At 41.7% G+C, this 17,821-nt stretch overlaps 1 protein-coding gene across 1 annotated transcript in view; it reads left to right on the top strand.

Annotated features, from left to right (window-relative positions):
- Nucleotides 1–2,025: 2,025 nt before the first annotated feature.
- LOC119786081 (plexin-B1-like) overlaps nucleotides 2,026–17,821 on the top strand; it is a 75,613-nt gene continuing 59,817 nt past the window's right edge. Inside the window, exon 1 of the mRNA XM_038289168.1 lies at nucleotides 2,026–2,279. The gene's annotated coding sequence lies outside the window, so the exon portion shown is untranslated. The remainder of the gene's footprint in view (nucleotides 2,280–17,821) is intronic.

Below are 17,821 nucleotides of genomic sequence, written 5' to 3'. Positions count from 1 at the left end.
GATTATGACACGATTTATTTATTTATTTTTTTACAGCTGATGTTGGCCAGAGGCGTCAACTAACAAAGTACAAATACTTTGTTTCCTTCAGTACTAATGCTGTCTATAATTTACTACAGTAAATATTTTTTAGACAACTTTTTCCTTCTACTCCTTACATTTTAAAAATAGACTCCTTAGTTTGGTTTCATTTAAGCTCATTTCTATTTTGGCCTGTTGGTGTTTAAAAATTATTAAAAACCATAAAAATATTAGTGTTATCCAGACAATTAATTTCTTTGTGGTTGGACTCGGTGCTGCCCCAACTTGTTGCTCACCACAAACCAAAATAAATAGTTTCAATATGATGCAAAGTTAAATGTGACACTTACCATTAGTTATAAAACAAAGAAGATTAAGTCTGGGGAAGCTATCATTCAGAATTGTAGAAAAATGTTCCTTTAACAGGGTAGTGCAGTAACCTACGGAAGACGATTAAGGCCACTGAAAAAAATTGGAAAAGTTAACAGATTTTTTTATTTCATTTCAGTTAAATATGGGACAAATAACCAGAATTCTGAGATTAAAGTCCTAATTTTGACTTTTTCCCCCCATATTAAACCAAAACATAATAAAAAAAATCCGTTAACCATTTTTTATTTTTGCTCAGTGGCCCTAATTGTCTTCCGTACTACCAGTATAAGTTTTAAAGCTTCTTTCCCTAACATTTTTCCTTCATTACTTTTACTTTAAGTAGTTTTAAAACTTTTAGTAGTTTTTAAAACATGGTACTTTTACACTTTACTGGAGTAAAAAGCTGAATTTGATCCTCTAACTTCTACAAAAGTGTTTGTAAACAGCAGGATTTATACTGGAGGAATAAACATTAAGACTTTGACACCTCTGCTGTTTGCAAACCAGTTTAATGCATATATAAAACTTTGCGGAAGCTAAACAGATAAAAAAGTGAAACTCTCGATGTAAGCAGCAACTAAGGGTAAGTTTCTTCCATAAAACGACACAATAATGTTTAATGCTATTTAACGTCTTCCAATCGATATTAGATGAGATTAATTAAATATCCTAAAGACCAAAGCTCAGACTAAATCTGAGCAGAGTGTTTGCAGTTCAATGCAGGGAGGAATGCTCTGATCTTTATATTGGAGAAACCAAACAACCTCTCCACAGACGCATGGTCCAACACAGGAGAGCGCCCTCCTCAGGACAAGACTCTGCGGTACGTCTACACCTTATGGACAAAGGACATTCTTTTGAGGACCAGTATTTAACCATCAATATTTGCATGTTTTCTAAACTAAAACCAGGCTTTGTTGGGCTGCTGTATAAAACCTGGAACTAAACCCTATTTCTGAAATTTTGAAATGAAAAATCTTCCTGGATGGGAAGAGAAACGTCTTCAAACTCTGAAACAAAGTCCAGAGGATTGTTGTTGTTTTTTTACTTTTTTGGAATGAAAATGACCTGAATGACTGAGAATCTTCATCAGAATGCAGCAGACAACGACCAAACTAAAAGCGATGAATTGAATGATTAAAAAATCAAAACATGAAAATAACTCATAGTGAAGGTAAAAGTAGAAACATAAAATACACCACTGAGAAGAAGCAGAAAGTCAAGTTTACGCCTCTGTTAGAAGCATCTCCTTGGTGCCTGCAGCACGGTTTTAAAAGGTAATGGGGGAAAAGAATAAAGTTTTCCATCCCCTGTTTAGATCTTAAACATCGGGTTAAGGTTTTGTCCCTGCAACCCTAAAATTGACCTGATAGTAGTATATTATTTTGCCGGGGAGTGCTAGTGTTGTTTTTTTTAACTTTTTTGAAATATCCTAAACTGTTATTGTAATGAATTGCTCCCCTGTTAACTGGGTAGTCTTTCTGTTTAAAGTGTTTCAATATGTTTTGGTTGTTTTCTCCATATTTTCCATAAATGTGTGAATCTCATCCAGTCCCATGAGGCAAACTGGTTTTGGTGTTTGGGAATCCCACGCGCAGTGAAGGCACCACCGTCCCGTCCCCCTCTGCCCACCCCTTTTGGACGCCGGTGGAATCGGAGCGCCTCCCGGTCCCAGACACCATTGAGCGGCTGGAGCTGCGGGCGGAGGAACCTGCTGAAGCTCAACCTCCGGATCTGTGCTCCCGGTCCGGGATCAGGTCTGCGCGCCCCGGCACACGGACTGGATGCTTTAGAGGAGCTACTGGGAGGACTGGGACTTTAGAGGAGCTACTGGGAGGACTGGGACTTGGCCTGAGCTGGGACCAAACAGGGATTATCAGTGGAAGGTGAGTAGGTCTGCCTGCTTCCAGCTGCTGGATGGAAAAACAAAGTTTTACGGGCTGTTTGTTCAGCCTCTGGCTGGTTACCTGTGCATGATGCATTTCTACCTTCACTCTGTACTTCTGCGCGCTCATTGGCTGCAGTGCCGCTGCTCTGCAGCAGGGGTCGCTATAGAGAGCTGCATGGTTTTTGCGCACCCTGCTTCTGTCTAAAATCAAACCCTCCTGAGTTCTCTAGACATTTTTAAAACATTATTTTCTTACTTTCATTTTGTTGGTTTTAGCATGTTTGTCGGGTTTATCCCAGAATAAAATGTTCAGATGTTTTCATAGCAGATCTAGTTTGTTTCTATCTGCAGGTTTCTGTTCTGATCTGAATCTCCTTTTTCCCAGATAGGGAATCTGCTGCTCTAACAAATCTAAAGCAGTCCACATCTTAAAGAGATAAAGATAATAAACCAGCATTAACACTTGGTCATCCATCCAGCCGGGGGGGTGGGGGCAATACTGGGGCCCCAAGATCCTGGGGGCCCCATAAAAGTAATTTATGCACATTAACTATGTTTTTGATAAAAATCCTTTTGGCTAAAATGCCATCAGAAGGCTGATAATATTAAGTGTGTCTCAGCCCCCCCCCCTTCAGTGTCCACCATATTGGATCAGTCCATTTGCTGCACATGTTCAGAAAGGTCCAAACAGACAGCAGCAAACCATTTGAAAACAAACCATGCAAAGAGCAGCGTTGCCAACTTAGCGCTTTAGTCGCTATATTTAGCCACTTTTCAGACCCCTCTAGCACTTTGATTTCTAAAAAGCTCCTAGCGCCAAATCTAGAGACTTTTTTCTGCTACTGGAGACTTTGGAGACAACATCTAAAAGCAGCGAACTCTGCTCTCCAGAGCGAGTAGATTGGTAACCCCGCCTCCTGCTCTCCTCTATCTTGTCTGCTGTCATGATTCATGCAGCTATTATTTCATCCAAATGAAAAATGGAGAACAGATAAGCAGATCATGGCTTGTCTACAGTGAAAAGAAGGACTGGGTTATTTACTTTGGCCTTTTTGGAAACACAGGAAGGAGCAATCAGCTAAGTGAGCTTAGTGCTTGGAAAAAATCTTTCATTCCTTTAGAGACAGCATGAAAAGTCAGCTGAGTACAAAACATGGAGAGGAAAACAAGAAGAAAAGGGACAAGAAGAGAGGGACACAACCTAGAACAGATAATGGATGTCTAATCTATTAACATTTATCTATCTGGAGAACGGTTTTGTTTGATGTCTTCTCCATTCAGAGGGGCCCTGCCTGTCTTTGCTTAGGGCCACAAATTTCCTAAATCCGCCCCTGCATCCAGCCAACTAATTCAGAGCTCATCATCATCATCATCATCATCATCCTCTCTTTCATTTTATTCCTGTTGACGTTCAGTCTATTTTTATTTATTTTTTTATTACTGAAGTTTTTGTGAAAAGAACAAGTTTAATTCTCATTAAATCAACCAGGTAAACTCCCACTGGTTTCATTTGTGAGCAGATGCTTCATGGACCTCTGTAATCTAGAATAGTTTTTAATCTGGATTATTATGGTGTTTTTATTCTCTTTAAAATAAGAAATAATTAAAGTCTGTTCTTGTTTTGGGCAGAATAATTTCATTTCCTGATCATCTAGCTGAATAACAAGAACTATCAGAGCAGGTATGTCAGTAGTAAATTAATAAAAAAGAGAAATGGAAATTAATAAATTCCTTCTGATTACAATCTTAGGTGAATTTTTTTATATACAGGTGCTGGTCATAAAATTAGAATATCATGAAAAGTAGATTGATTTCAGTAATTCCATTTAAAAAGTGAAACTTGTATATTATATTCATACATTACATACAAACTCATATATTTCAGATGTTTATTTTGTTTAATTTTGATGATTACAAATGACAACAAATGAAAATCTCAAATTCATCATATCAGAAAATTAGAATATTACTGAAGACCAATAAAAACAAAGGATTTATAGAAATGTTGGCCAACTGAAAAGTATGAACATGAAAAGTATGAGCATGTACAGCACTCAGTATTTAGTTGGGCCTCCTTTGGCCTGTATTACTGCAGCAATGCGGCGTGGCATGGAGTCGATCAGTCTGTGGCACTGCTCAGGTGTTATGATAGCCCAGGTTGCTCTAATAGTGGCTTTTAGCTCTTCTGAATTGTTGGGTCTGGTGTATTGCATCTTCTTCTTCACAATACCCCATAGATTTTCTATGGGGTTAAGGTCAGGAGAGTTTGCTGGCCAATTAAGAACAGGGATACCATGGTCCTTCAACCAGGTACTGGTAGCTTTGGCACTGTGTGCAGGTGCCAAGTCCTGTTGGAAAATGAAATCTGCATCTCCAAAAAGTTGGTCAGCTGCAGGAAGCATGAAGTGCTCTAAAACTTCCTGGTATGTGGCTGCGTTGACCCTGGACCTCAGAAAACACAATGGACCAACACCAGCAGATGACATGGCACCCCAAACCATCACTGACTGTGGAAACTTTACACTGGACTTCAAGCAACGTGGATGAAGTGCCTCTCTTCTTTTCCTCCAGACTCTGGGACCTTGATTTCCAAAGGAAATGCAAAATTTACTTTCATCAGAGAACATGACTTTGGACCACTCACCAGCAGTCCAGTCCTGTTTCTCTTTAGCCCAGGCAAGACGCTTCTGACGCTGTCTGTGGTTCAAGAGTGGCTTGACAAAAGGAATGCGACAGCAGAAACCCATGTCTTTCATACGTCTGTGTGTGGTGGTTCTTGAAGCACTCACTCCAGCTGCAGTCCACTCTTTGTGAATCTCCCCCACATTTTTGAATGGGTTTTGTTTCACAATCCTCTCCAGGGTGCGGTTATCTCTCTTGCTTGTACACTTTTTTCGACCACATCTTTTCCTTCCCTTCGCCTCTCTATTAATGTGCTTGGACACTGAGCTCTGTGAACAGCCAGCCTCTTTAGCGATGACCTTTTGTGTCTTGCCCTCCTTGTGCAAGGTGTCGATGGTCGTCTTTTGGACAACTGTCAAGTCAGCAGTCTTCCCCATGATTGTGTAGCCTATAGAACTAGACTGAAAGACCATTTAAAGGCTTTTGCAGGGGGTTTGAGTTAATTAGCTGATTAGAGTGTGGCACCAGGGGCCATCAATTTTGAACCTTTTCACAATATTCTAATTTTCTGATATGATGAATTTGAGATTTTCATTTGTTGTCATTTGTAATCATCAAAATTAAACAAAATAAACATCTGAAATATATGAGTTTGTATGTAATGTATGAATATAATATACAAGTTTCACTTTTTAAATGGAATTACTGAAATCAATCTACTTTTCATGATATTCTAATTTTATGACCAGCACCTGTATATAGATCTTAGTCTAAAATGAGGGTGATGAATTCCAGCCTGGAATCTTTATTTTAAGCTAAAAAAAAACATCCTAATATGTTTTGTTTTAATTTTTGGATAAAGTTGAGTAGCGGGGAAATGTGGGATTGTTGATGACTGAATAGTGAGATGAAGGATACAGCAGTGAGTTTTCTATCAGTAGGTCTGCTGCTGTTTCATGGCGTTACTAACACCGTTTCCTCCTGATGTTTGGATACTGAGCAAGTCTGGTATCGGTTCAACGCAAATGTTCTAAAGATGAAATATTAATAATGACTTTGATTATTTTTTATTTTAAAGTCGATTGTGTAACTTCTCTCCCCATCGTCCAACAGCTGTCCCTCCTACTAGCTTCATTAATCCCATTAATTAATTATTGAAATAATCGTTAACTAATTTAGTAATTGATTAATCGTTTAATGGAGTCTCTAAAACAAGCTGACAGAGTGACCCACTTTTAGCAAGATTGTAAGTAGGGATGCACGATATAATGGGCCCCCTATCGGTATCGGCCTTAAAACTGAATATCGGACATCGGCCCCCCCACCGATATTTAACCCGATATTTGATCAGCTTCTGAGTTTCTAAAGTCTAAAAAAAAAATAAAAAATACTACTTCTTCTTCTTCCTCAAAAACTTCTTTTTTACAGACTTAAAAACTTCTAAAGACGAGGGAAAAAATATTGATCCATTAAAATATCCCAATATCTTCATATGCTGATATATTGCCATTTAAAAACACCATATCAATCTCTTTTACTAATGAAATATTGCTATATGTCATCGTTATGCTACGAAATCCCCCGAAAATCCACCAAATGTTGCCATATTTTTATATGTTGATATATTGACGTGGCATCTATCTATTTTACTAACAAAATCTCGCAAGAATTTGCAAAATATCACGAGAGTTTGTAACAGAACGATGAAATTTCACCAGATTTTGAAAGTAAAATAGATCGATACCGCGTTTTTAAAAATCTATTTGATATCAGCATATGAAAATATATTTGAGTTTATTATTTTTCAAAGTGTCAGAAATGGATAACAAAACAGCTATTTTCAATGACTACTTATTTTTGTCCAGCTTTAACATCGGTATCGATATCGGTTATCGGCTACATGAGTTTTAAAATATCGGATATCGGCCAAAATCCCAATATCGTGCATCCCTAATTGTAAGGAAATGTATAAAAAGTTTAGATAAAAAGCATTTCATCTTTCAATCTGCTCTATCCAGAACTCGTCAAGTAGTAAAGTTTTAGTTTCACCTGGTTTCATTTTGTAAAAATTGTTCCTTAAGGAACCCTTCACTATCCGATTATTAATCAATTAATCCAAAAAATAATGTCCAGATTAATCAATTTGTGAAATAATCATTGAATGATGATGTGTGTTGGAGATGCAGGTGTGAAGCCTGGAACTGTTTCTTTAAAACCAGGATTTTAAAGGATTTGCAGGAACCCTGGATCATGACTGTACGCCGACTATAACCACTTCCTGCTGGAAGGCGTTGACGCGTTCTGGTTGCCTTAATGCCGAATGTAAGGACCACTCCCCTCCAGCCCTGATGTCTCATCTTTACAGCATTTCATTCAGGTTTCTACTTGGTCTGGTCTATGTGTGACAGTGGGATTGGTTTAATGATTTAGAAATTAAAACAGAACGCAGAGATGGTTCAGATCTATGCCTGAATGTCCAGGACTTTCCTTTTAGAAATTATTTACTGGACTGATGAGATCTAAGAACCTAAAGCTAACATATAGTTTCAGGAACAGGTGTGACTCGGTCCTTTTTAAGTGAGGAACGTAAAATAAATAAGTTTGAATGCTTTATTTTCTGAAGTGGATTCATTTGTGCAAACCATAAATAATCTGAGAAGCTAGGATATTGTGACTCAGCCATCATAAAGTTCTTCTCACAGACTTTGGTTTCGGTTTGGTTCAGTGGCGATGTTGCTTCACAGCTCTGGTTTATTACAGGCTCTGGTGTTTGAGGCTATCACTGCTGAGCTGCGTTTATAGCTGAGGAAGGAAGGAAGGACAGGTTAGTTCAGTTGGTAAGCAGTTTACCTGGAGATGAAGTTAATGATTTTCTCTATCAAGGTGGAGATCGTCCTGTTGGATAATGTGGCGTGAAGTTTTTTAATGACAGAACCTCAGTGTATGACCTTTCTGTGTTTATTTTGGGAATGAAAAGCCAAGTAGTGTACGGATTAATTCAGGGGACGATTGTTTAAAAGGTTTCATCTGGACTTTGAAATCCCTTCCTTTTCCATCCAGGAACAGCACAGGTTATCCAATCCTGGATAACCTGGATAAGACTTTAAAGCTGTGAGGGAAGTAGGAAAAAGACTAGTAGAATATCCAGCGTGGAGTCATTTAAAGTACTGAGCAGCCTCAACATGACAAAACAATAAAAAAAACTAAGGAAACTACTTCATTATGATGTGAAGTTTGGCTTTAGTTTGCTGCAGTTTGGTAAACCTCTCCATCAAACCTCTGCTCCCTCTCCTTTAAAGGAAAAGTCCGGTTAGCAAGGAATAATCAATGGTTCATTATTTATACCTAAAACTAATACGATAGCGGTGATTTAATTAATTTAGCGTTAATCAGTAAAAAAAAATATATATAATTTTCATTGTGATCACTGAGTCTGGGAGCGGCCATCTTTGCCCAAATATAGTAGCCCCTCCCTCCTGCCATCTTCCAGCAGTGACGTCACGGTGCGGTAAGCCTAGCGCCATTCTCCCCGCTTTCCAAGCTAAATCAATGGGAACTACTAGACACATCTGCAATCAACAACAATTATTGAAGATTTCCAGAGGACTTCACCATTGAAATTCACCAGAGCTATAGTGAAACTGACAATGCCCACGTGCATGGCAGCTGGATGCTGGAATACATCGGGTAAAAGTGGAAAAAAAGAGTTATTCCACCTTTCTGATTCCTGATCCTCCACGGACGGGTTGGTCGTTGAATCGCCAACTTGAAGAGGGAGGATTTGCCATCGAACTTCTGGCCAGAGAAAAAACCCGTAATATGTAGCCAACATTTGGAAGAAGAATGTTTTCAAGATGACTTGGATAATAGCGCGTTGTGACAAACACCAGATACAGCACTAGGACTTGATCAACAGCCGATACCGCACCGTGACGTCACTAACCAGTAGGTGGCAGTAGTGTTCTTTGACAAACATGGATGCCTCCAGTAAAGCACATTCACATGAAAATTACTCTGAATTAAAAACACAGATCATTTATTGAACAGGATGGAATCATTTCAGATTTAAAGAACTTTCAGAAGTTTGGATTCTGAATATCAGCGACTTTTGCTTTTTAAAGAGCCCTTAAGGAACAATCAATATTTCATCTTTCTTCGGCAAAGGAAGCTATAAGCCTCTCTGACTTCCTGTTGTGGTGGTTTCTGTCTCAGCTTCTGCAGACCCATCTTTTTCCACGCTAACGGTTCAGAGATGAAGAATTGGTTCCCTCTACACCAGTAGGGTTCAGGGACCGACTCACTTTACTTTAACTAAACCGTAACACCTTTGACCCCAAGCAGCACATATGCTCCAGTGTGTTTGGTGCAAGGAAAGTGGTTTAAGGGGTCGTCATCCACAACTGGCCCCAGGTCCCAGTTTGTCCTCATGGTTCAGGATGATGGGTTCTCCACGGGAGCAGCTGCAGGGACACCAAAGAGGCTGTCATCGGTCTGCTGTGTTCCACAAACAAAGCGCTCTATGCAAACTATTCTCACCAGATCTCTTCAACACCAGCAAGGACGCACATCATTTGACGGTGTGAGAGAACGGCTCCTGGTACCTCCATGTCTGATTGATCCGAATGCATCAGTCAGCACACACTACAAGCTGCTTACAGAAAACACAGCTGTTTAAAAATTTATCAAAGCGTCTTCATACCCTCCGAGAGCGACACTCCTTTCTTTCCTGGAGTTTTAAAAAAATCTGTTGATAGCAGTGATATCTATTCAGTCCTGGTGGAAGTCATTTTCCACCAGGACGGGGGGGAGCTGTGGAAGTGACTTCATAGTGATCTATGAGCCTAACTGCAGATATAGATATGAAAGTGCACGGCGGCACCATGCTCCTACGGGTTGCCATGGTTACAGGTGTCCATATGTCCGCTGCGCTCTGAGGTGGTGGAGATGAAGTGTCTCATGAGCGGACGAATCCGAAATGCGTTTCTGTGCCGTATTTCCTCCTCATTTCTGTCATCCGACTTTGTGCATCTACTAGTCTGCTGCCGTTATCACTAGCTTTGATGTTGCCATGACAACAATATCATCCATGAACGTGTGTTGATTAGGCCTCAAAATAATTCGATAACAAATCCAAATACACGTAATAGTATAATATAAAAGTCAAAACCATTTCCAAAAATATTCCTAAGAAATTTATACATTTTGCCAAATTTTTTTGATAGATTTATTTTTTAATTCTCCCTCTTGCCACTAGGGGGTACTGCATGTATTTATTAGCTAAATCACGGGATCTCTCTAGATGCTTACATTACCGAAGCCTCGCCAGCAGGAGCTGCTGCTCGCTCGCCATGTTTTTCATGTGGATCCGTCCACGTAGTTGCAAATTTTCCTGTGTGGATGGCGTGGAAGCACAAAATGGCCTCATTTGGTCTTGCAGACGTCACGGACGCGTCAAGTAAAACCAAGCTTAAGCCTGGGCATACACTGTACGTTTATGCCCTTAGTGGGTCGATTTGCATCTCATGCGAGCGTTTCAGCCTCATGGTGCGTCATACATCGTGTAGTATACAGGCGGTAACGACGGGCGATCCGACGGGCGACAACCACCTCCTGGTCCGGAATCGTAAGGCCGGCAGAAAATCAGACATGTTTGAAATTCAGTCAGCCGTCATTAGGTGTTCATGAACAAATCCTGCTGTTGAAGCAGAGCTACAAGCCGATTTACCAGAACCTTAAACTCTGCGCATGTGGAAACTAGGCAGTTCCTCTTCTTCCAGGTTGACGATTCTGTTCGGCGCCATCTTTTGGTGCGGAGTCCGACCTGTAGTGTGAGCAGGTAGATCGCATCAGAGCATCGGTCCGTACAGCTTAACAAACATCATAAGCTCTGAACTTTTAAACCGTTTGGCTTAGTCGTACAGTTTGAGCCGTAGCTGCGGATGATGATTGATTATATCCCACAGTGTAGCCTGGCCTTATACAGACAGTCTGTGCGCTAACTCATGCGCGCTAACTCATGCGCGCTAACTCATGCGCGCTAACTCATGGGCGCTAACTCATGGGCGCTAACTCATGCGCGCTAACTCATGCGCGCTAACTCATGGGCGCTAACTCATGCGCGCTAACTCATGGGCGCTAACTCATGCGCGCTAACTCATGGGCGCTAACTCATGCGCGCTAACTCATGTACGCTAACTCATGGGCGCTAACTCATGTGCGCTAACTCATGGGCGCTAACTCATGTGCGCTAACTCATGGGCGCTAACTCATGCGCGCTAACTCATGGGCGCTAACTCATGGGCGCTAACTCATGCGCGCTAACTCATGGGCGCTAACTCATGCGCGCTAACTCATGGGCGCTAACTCATGCGCGTTAACTCATGTACGCTAACTCATGGGCGCTAACTCATGTGCGCTAACTCATGGGCGCTAACTCATGCGCGCTAACTCATGGGCGCTAACTCATGGGCGCTAACTCATGGGCGCTAACTCATGGGCGCTAACTCATGCGCGCTAACTCATGCGCGCTAACTCATGGGCGCTAACTCATGCGCGCTAACTCATGTGCGCTAACTTGAATTAAAAACAGCAGATAGTGATGGAGTTCCTTTTATGTGTTAGACTTTTTAAATACTGCCGGTTGGTTTCTCCATTCTAATGAACATTATTGAAGTGTGATATTTTTACGTAGGTCTAACGGGTTATCACACTTTGTCTTCCTGTCTATACACATACATTGGGGGCCCCTTCCATGATGGACTGGGGCCCTTTCCACGCTGCTCACACTGCAAAAAATGTAAATCTAAACAAGTCATTTTTTTCTTAAAATAAGTGCATTTTTTCTTTAATCGAGGAGGCAAGTGAGACGCTTTGCCAAACGAGACAATTTCCATTTAGAATTAGAGAAAAATAATTGACTTGTCTTATTTCAGTTGCATATTATCTAATTATATTCTTATTTACCGGCTCAAATGAGGGAAAATACACTTAGTCATTTTCTACATATTTCTAGATTGTTTTTACAGTGTGCTGCCTCTCTCGCACTAACCTCTAACTGCTCCAGCTAAATACCAAAGGTGGATGGAAAGTCTTTGCAGACTGCATCATCCGTACGGCCTACAGAGCTCAGTGTTATTCCCAAAATGAATGCAAGGCCATCCAGGGTAGGCTTTAGTTTCCCCGCTGTGAGAGCAGTTCTATATGTGTGTGGGATTAGGATGTATAAACATCTGTTAACTCCTTACCATTCCTCTTCAAATGGTGCCATTTCCAAGGATTAAAGCAATATCACCGTTTCCTGTTTCTGTCTTTTTCTACCATGAAATGTGACGTATATCATCAGATGAAATCCTCTCCTCTGACCTTTTGCTGAGACTGGAACACCGACCTATTAGACTGCCATTAATCTCTAGGACATCTGCCTGTGATCCTTACTAAAATGGGCCATATGCCAGTTAATGGAAACCCTATTCAAGTTGCTAGTAGAGGAGCTTTTAGATTCCTAACGCTCTCCCAGCCTGTTGCATAATGAGATAGGAATTCCAGACCCGATGCAAGTCGGAATAAAACTCCACGTTCGTGATCAGATTTCTGTAATGATCCAAATCTGAGGACAGTCGAGGATTTTCTTTGAAAATTGGGGCACTGGTGAAGCTCCCGGGTGGATTCCCAGGGGCCCGGATGCAGGCGCTGCTGCTCTGGAATGTGCAGGAGATTGAAGAGTTAAATCCTCCATGAAGATCAAGTGCTGTGTGCCAGCGTGAATTATTAACCCATAAGAGTCTGCTTTATGCCCCCACGCCTCCGCGGCGATGGTGTCCGCTCACAGCAGCAGCAGGTGTGTTTGTGGAAGGCGCTGAAGTGGGTTCACCTGAGCGGACTCTGCCCCCCCAGAACTTCAAAAGGAGACCAGTATCATTGACTTGCAGGCTTATTGTGAGCCTGAGTGGGACTGAATGATCGTTTCAGAGGGTTTTTCTAGATTAGGTCTGTCTGGTTTACCGACTGCTGGATTCAAAGGGCTGTTTGTCTTTTAGATTCAGGTTTATGAAGGACAGAGAATAACCTTCATATTGTCAAAGGTTTTAGGTTTCATTTTTACTTTACTGCTGTGAGCTCTGTCATTAGATCTAAAGCAGCGGTGGGCAGTTCAGGTTCCTGAGGGCCGCTATCCTGATACTTTTATACATGCCTTTGCTTCAACACACCTGAATCAAGTAATTAGATGATTGAGAGGAACTGGAGGAAGAGTGTGCTACCTGAGGAGATACTTCAGCCATTTGATTGAGGTGTGTTGGCCCAAGGATGGATCTAAAAGTTGCAGGATGCCGGCCCCCAGGAGCTGGAATTGCCCACCCCTGATCTAAAATGTGCTGATACTTCAATTCATTATATAGTGATTACTTCATCCCTCTGTTTCATCTTTATCTGGGATTATAACTCAAAACAGAAATCCTTTTGGTGTCTCTGAAAAGCACAATTGTGTGGAAAAATGTAAATATTTGGGGAAACGGGTGGTGTTGCAACCTAATCAGCTAATTGAACACATCTGCTGATTGGAGGGAGGTCCGAGGGACGGCTGCCGAGACCCTCCAGCAGAAGACCCAGCCCTGATAGGTCACTGTTGTTGTCAGAGGACTGTATCTATCCAACAAGCTCCAGACGGTAAATAAGCCAGAATGTCCTGATGGTTCCCATGATTCTCCCCCTCGCCACCATGACCTGCTAATAATTTCATCGAGACCATTAATTTCTTTGTGGTTGGACTCGGTGCTGCCCCAACTTGTTGTTCACCACATACCAAAATAAATAGTTTTTCAAGATGATGCATAGTTAAATTAAACACTGTTACCACTGTTATAAAACTAAGAAAGTTAAGTCTAAGGAAGTTATCATCCAGAATTGTGGCGAACAAATGACCAAACGTTCAAACTTGTTACTATTTAGCTGGAAAATGAGAAAAGAAACAGCAATAATATGTTAAAGATGGTTTTATAAATCTGTAATTTTGTACCCTGGGTCGGACTTGTTGACGTGATTCATGGTTTACTCTTCCAACATGGCGCAGGTGTAGATTCATCACCTGCTCAACATAATGTAAAGGATTGGGTAACAAACCTTCTGCTTCTGGGGTTTTCCAAATACGGTACAATCAGCTGTTTGCATCACCTAAGCCAGACTAAAGTGGTGGTGATGATGATGATGATGATGATGATGCAGACAAATGAAGCCCTCTAACTGAAGCATTGTGCTGAAGTCCTTCAGATCCACAGGCTGTGCAAACGTTGGCTTTGCCAAATGAACCCCTTAAGATAAATATCTGCTGACACCAACAGATGTTTATCTATTCGTAGAAATGGCCAAAGCACAGTCACATGGTGTTTTATCCACGCGCCGATCAAATAGGGCTTTAAGATTTCTAAAACGGGTTTCAAAACTGTTTTTCATAAATACGTTTTGTTTTATAGCTGTGTAAACAAATAAAACGAGATTTAAAATTCCACCTTTCGTGTGACTCTGCAGGACTAATGCAACAGCAGGTATTCATTTTTAGCCCCGCCCCCTAATGGCTCACATCATTGCAAACTAGAGGCTGACCTTTCCAAGGAAGGGTCGGAGGTCATTGTGCATCCAATTAGGGTGATGTAACCCGCATGCGTTACAATAGCTGCTCTGTTATTCTTATTTTCTATTCAGTTTGGTGATATTATTGGTACATTTCAATGAAACAACGGCTAAATCTAAGGAGCAAAGGCTTTGCCTTATGCTTAACACCTTTGTGGAAAAATCTCTTTATTCCAAATTAGCCTGACTTATAGTCAAGATGTCGATCTATAAAATCTGAGGTTAATCTAGAGTTTCAAATGGGCTTTCATGGTGTTTTTTGTTTATTTTGGAAAAAATTGGCGATGCTAAATGTTTGTCATTTTTTCTTTGTTTAATCACCTATAAATCAGACATTTAAAATAGTGGTTCCACCTGAAAATACAAACAATTGTATTTCCAATTTATAGTTTGGGTGCTGAACTTGCTTTAATTCAAATACGTAAATTCAGGAGGAAGTTTCTTCAAAGACCCTCAGGGCGTAAGGGGTTAAAGAAACGTTATTAACAAGATGGAGCCTAACAAACCAAACAACTAAAACCGCGATGCTCAAAAGACCTTTACCCCATCAGCAGCAGTATCCTATTAAAAAGAAAAGAAAGGAACCTACATAGACGTAGATGCTCGTACATAATTTCCTTGTCCTCTTCTCTCCCACCAACAAACCTTTATCAAACCAGAGCAGTGGGACCGTCAGGGTTTAAACTCCAGCATCATCGTTAGCATTGCTGCGGTCGTCGTTAGTAGCTTTAATATTATAAATGGTTTGGTCACCCTCTGACCAACACACCCAGAATGTTTCTGTAATAAATTAAGTCATTTATAAACTGAACAATCAGACCTTTATTCAGATGATGAAGCTGTTTAAATGAGCTTTAAGTTATATAAAGTTCAGCGCTCTTATTGTGAAGGTCTGCTGTATTTACTCTATAAATAGACACAAATATATGGTGGTCTGCAGAGTGTAATCAGACCCTACAATGTTGGTAGATCCACAGATAGATGAGCTGTTAAAGGAATAGTACACCCAAAACATGATTAGCCTTCATTTTCTACTCACCCCCATGCTGAACAACACTCTGGAGTACTTTTTTGATATCTCAAATGCATCTGGAGATCTGGGAGGCTTCTTGCTGTCTGCTGACATTCAAATAATGGAGGTCTATGGCGCCCGAGGCAGAAAGGTCCATAAAAGTCCACAAAAAACGTGTCAATATAGGATTTCCTGAAAGCGCGCACATGCGCGCTCACGACGCTACGGAAGCCGGCAGACCAAACCAGCGCATTCAGCTCGGCAAAGAACTCATGCTCTTCCTCAACACTGAAGTCCTCAGACATTTTTCTTTCGTTGTTTTTTTCTTTGCACAGGTAAACAGCACATTTCTTCTTCTACGCTTGCATTATTGGCAGAGCAGACGCTGAATGCGCACTTTCATCTGGTTTGGTCTGCCGCGGTTTCTGTAGCGTCGTGAACGCGCTTTCAGGAAATCCTATACACTACTGTTTATGCTCTAAAAACATTCTAAATGACTTCGTTTCGAGTAAATTCTGGACGCTACCCACTCAGGACACTTGGAATACATTGGACGAGCAGTATGGAGGAATATTGACACGTTTTTTGTGGACTTTTATGGACCTTTCTGCCTCGGGTGCCATAGACCTCCATTATTTGAATGTCAGCAGACAGCAAGAAGCCTCCCAGATCTCCAGATGCATTTGAGATATCAAAAAAGTACTCCAGAGTGTTGTTCAGCATGGGGGTGAGTAGAAAATGAAGGCTAATCATGTTTTGGGTGTACTATTCCTTTAAACAGTTTCAGAGTTGAATGTTAACTAACTTTGCATTAGAAGCTAGAACGCTGCTAGCAGCTGGAGAAGAGCCCTGCTCCTAGTTTCCTGCTGTAGGAAGAAACCTCACTGCTCACTTATAAATTCCAGCAACATTTAACTCCTGGTTCTCTGAGGGATTTATCTCCTCTGCTACGATCTGAAGAGATGCACTATTTGATAGGACCTCTGTCTGATGGGAACCTCTGTCTGATGGGATCCTCTGTCTGATGGGATCCTCTGTCTGATGGGAACCTCTGTCTGATGGGAACCTCTGTCTGATGGGAACCTCTGTCTGATGGGAACATCTGTCTGATGGGAACCTCTGTCTGATGGGAACCTCTGTCTGATGGGAACATCTGTCTGATGGGAACCTCTGTCTGATGGGATCCTCTGTCTGATGGGAACCTCTGTCTGATGGGAACATCTGTCTGATGGGAACCTCTGTCTGATGGGAACATCTGTCTGATGGGAACCTCTGTCTGATGGGATTCTCTGTCTGATGGGATCCTCTGTCTGATGGGAACCTCTGTCTGATGGGAACATCTGTCTGATGGGAACCTCTGTCTGATGGGATCCTCTGTCTGATGGGATCCTCTGTCTGATGGGAACCTCTGTCTGATGGGAACCTCTGTCTGATGGGAACATCTGTCTGATGGGAACCTCTGTCTGATGGGAACATCTGTCTGATGGGAACCTCTGTCTGATTGGAACCTCTGTCTGATGGGAACATCTGTCTGATGGGAACATCTGTCTGATGGGAACCTCTGTCTGATGGGAACATCTGTCTGATGGGAACCTCTGTCTGATTGGAACCTCTGTCTGATGGGAACATCTGTCTGATGGGAACCTCTGTCTGATTGGAACCTCTGTCTGATGGGAACCTCTGTCTGATGGGAACCTCTGTCTGATGGGAACATCTGTCTGATGGGAACCTCTGTCTGATGGGAACCTCTGTCTGATGGGAACCTCTGTCTGATTGGAACCTCTGTCTGATGGGAACATCTGTCTGATGGGAACATCTGTCTGATGGGAACCTCTGTCTGATGGGAACATCTGTCTGATGGGAACCTCTGTCTGATTGGAACCTCTGTCTGATGGGAACCTCTGTCTGATGGGAACATCTGTCTGATGGGAACCTCTGTCTGATGGGAACCTCTGTCTGATGGGAACCTCTGTCTGATGGGAACCTCTGTCTGATGGGGACCTCTGTCTGATGGGAACCTCTGTCTGATGGGAACCTCTGTCTGATTGGAACCTCTGTCTGATGGGAACCTCTGTCTGATGGGAACCTCTGTCTGATGGGAACATCTGTCTGATGGGAACCTCTGTCTGATGGGAACATCTGTCTGATGGGAACCTCTGTCTGATGGGAACCTCTGTCTGATGGGAACATCTGTCTGATGGGAACCTCTGTCTGATGGGAACCTCTGTCTGATGGGAACCTCTGTCTGATGGGAACCTCTGTCTGATGGGAACCTCTGTCTG

This window comes from Cyprinodon tularosa, unplaced genomic scaffold, assembly GCF_016077235.1.
Source record: "Cyprinodon tularosa strain WSP-4 unplaced genomic scaffold, ASM1607723v1 ctg264, whole genome shotgun sequence".
NCBI classification, from domain to species: Eukaryota; Metazoa; Chordata; class Actinopteri; order Cyprinodontiformes; family Cyprinodontidae; genus Cyprinodon; species Cyprinodon tularosa.
Note: the sequence above shows the minus strand (reverse complement) of the source record. Positions and strands in the feature narration are given on the sequence as shown.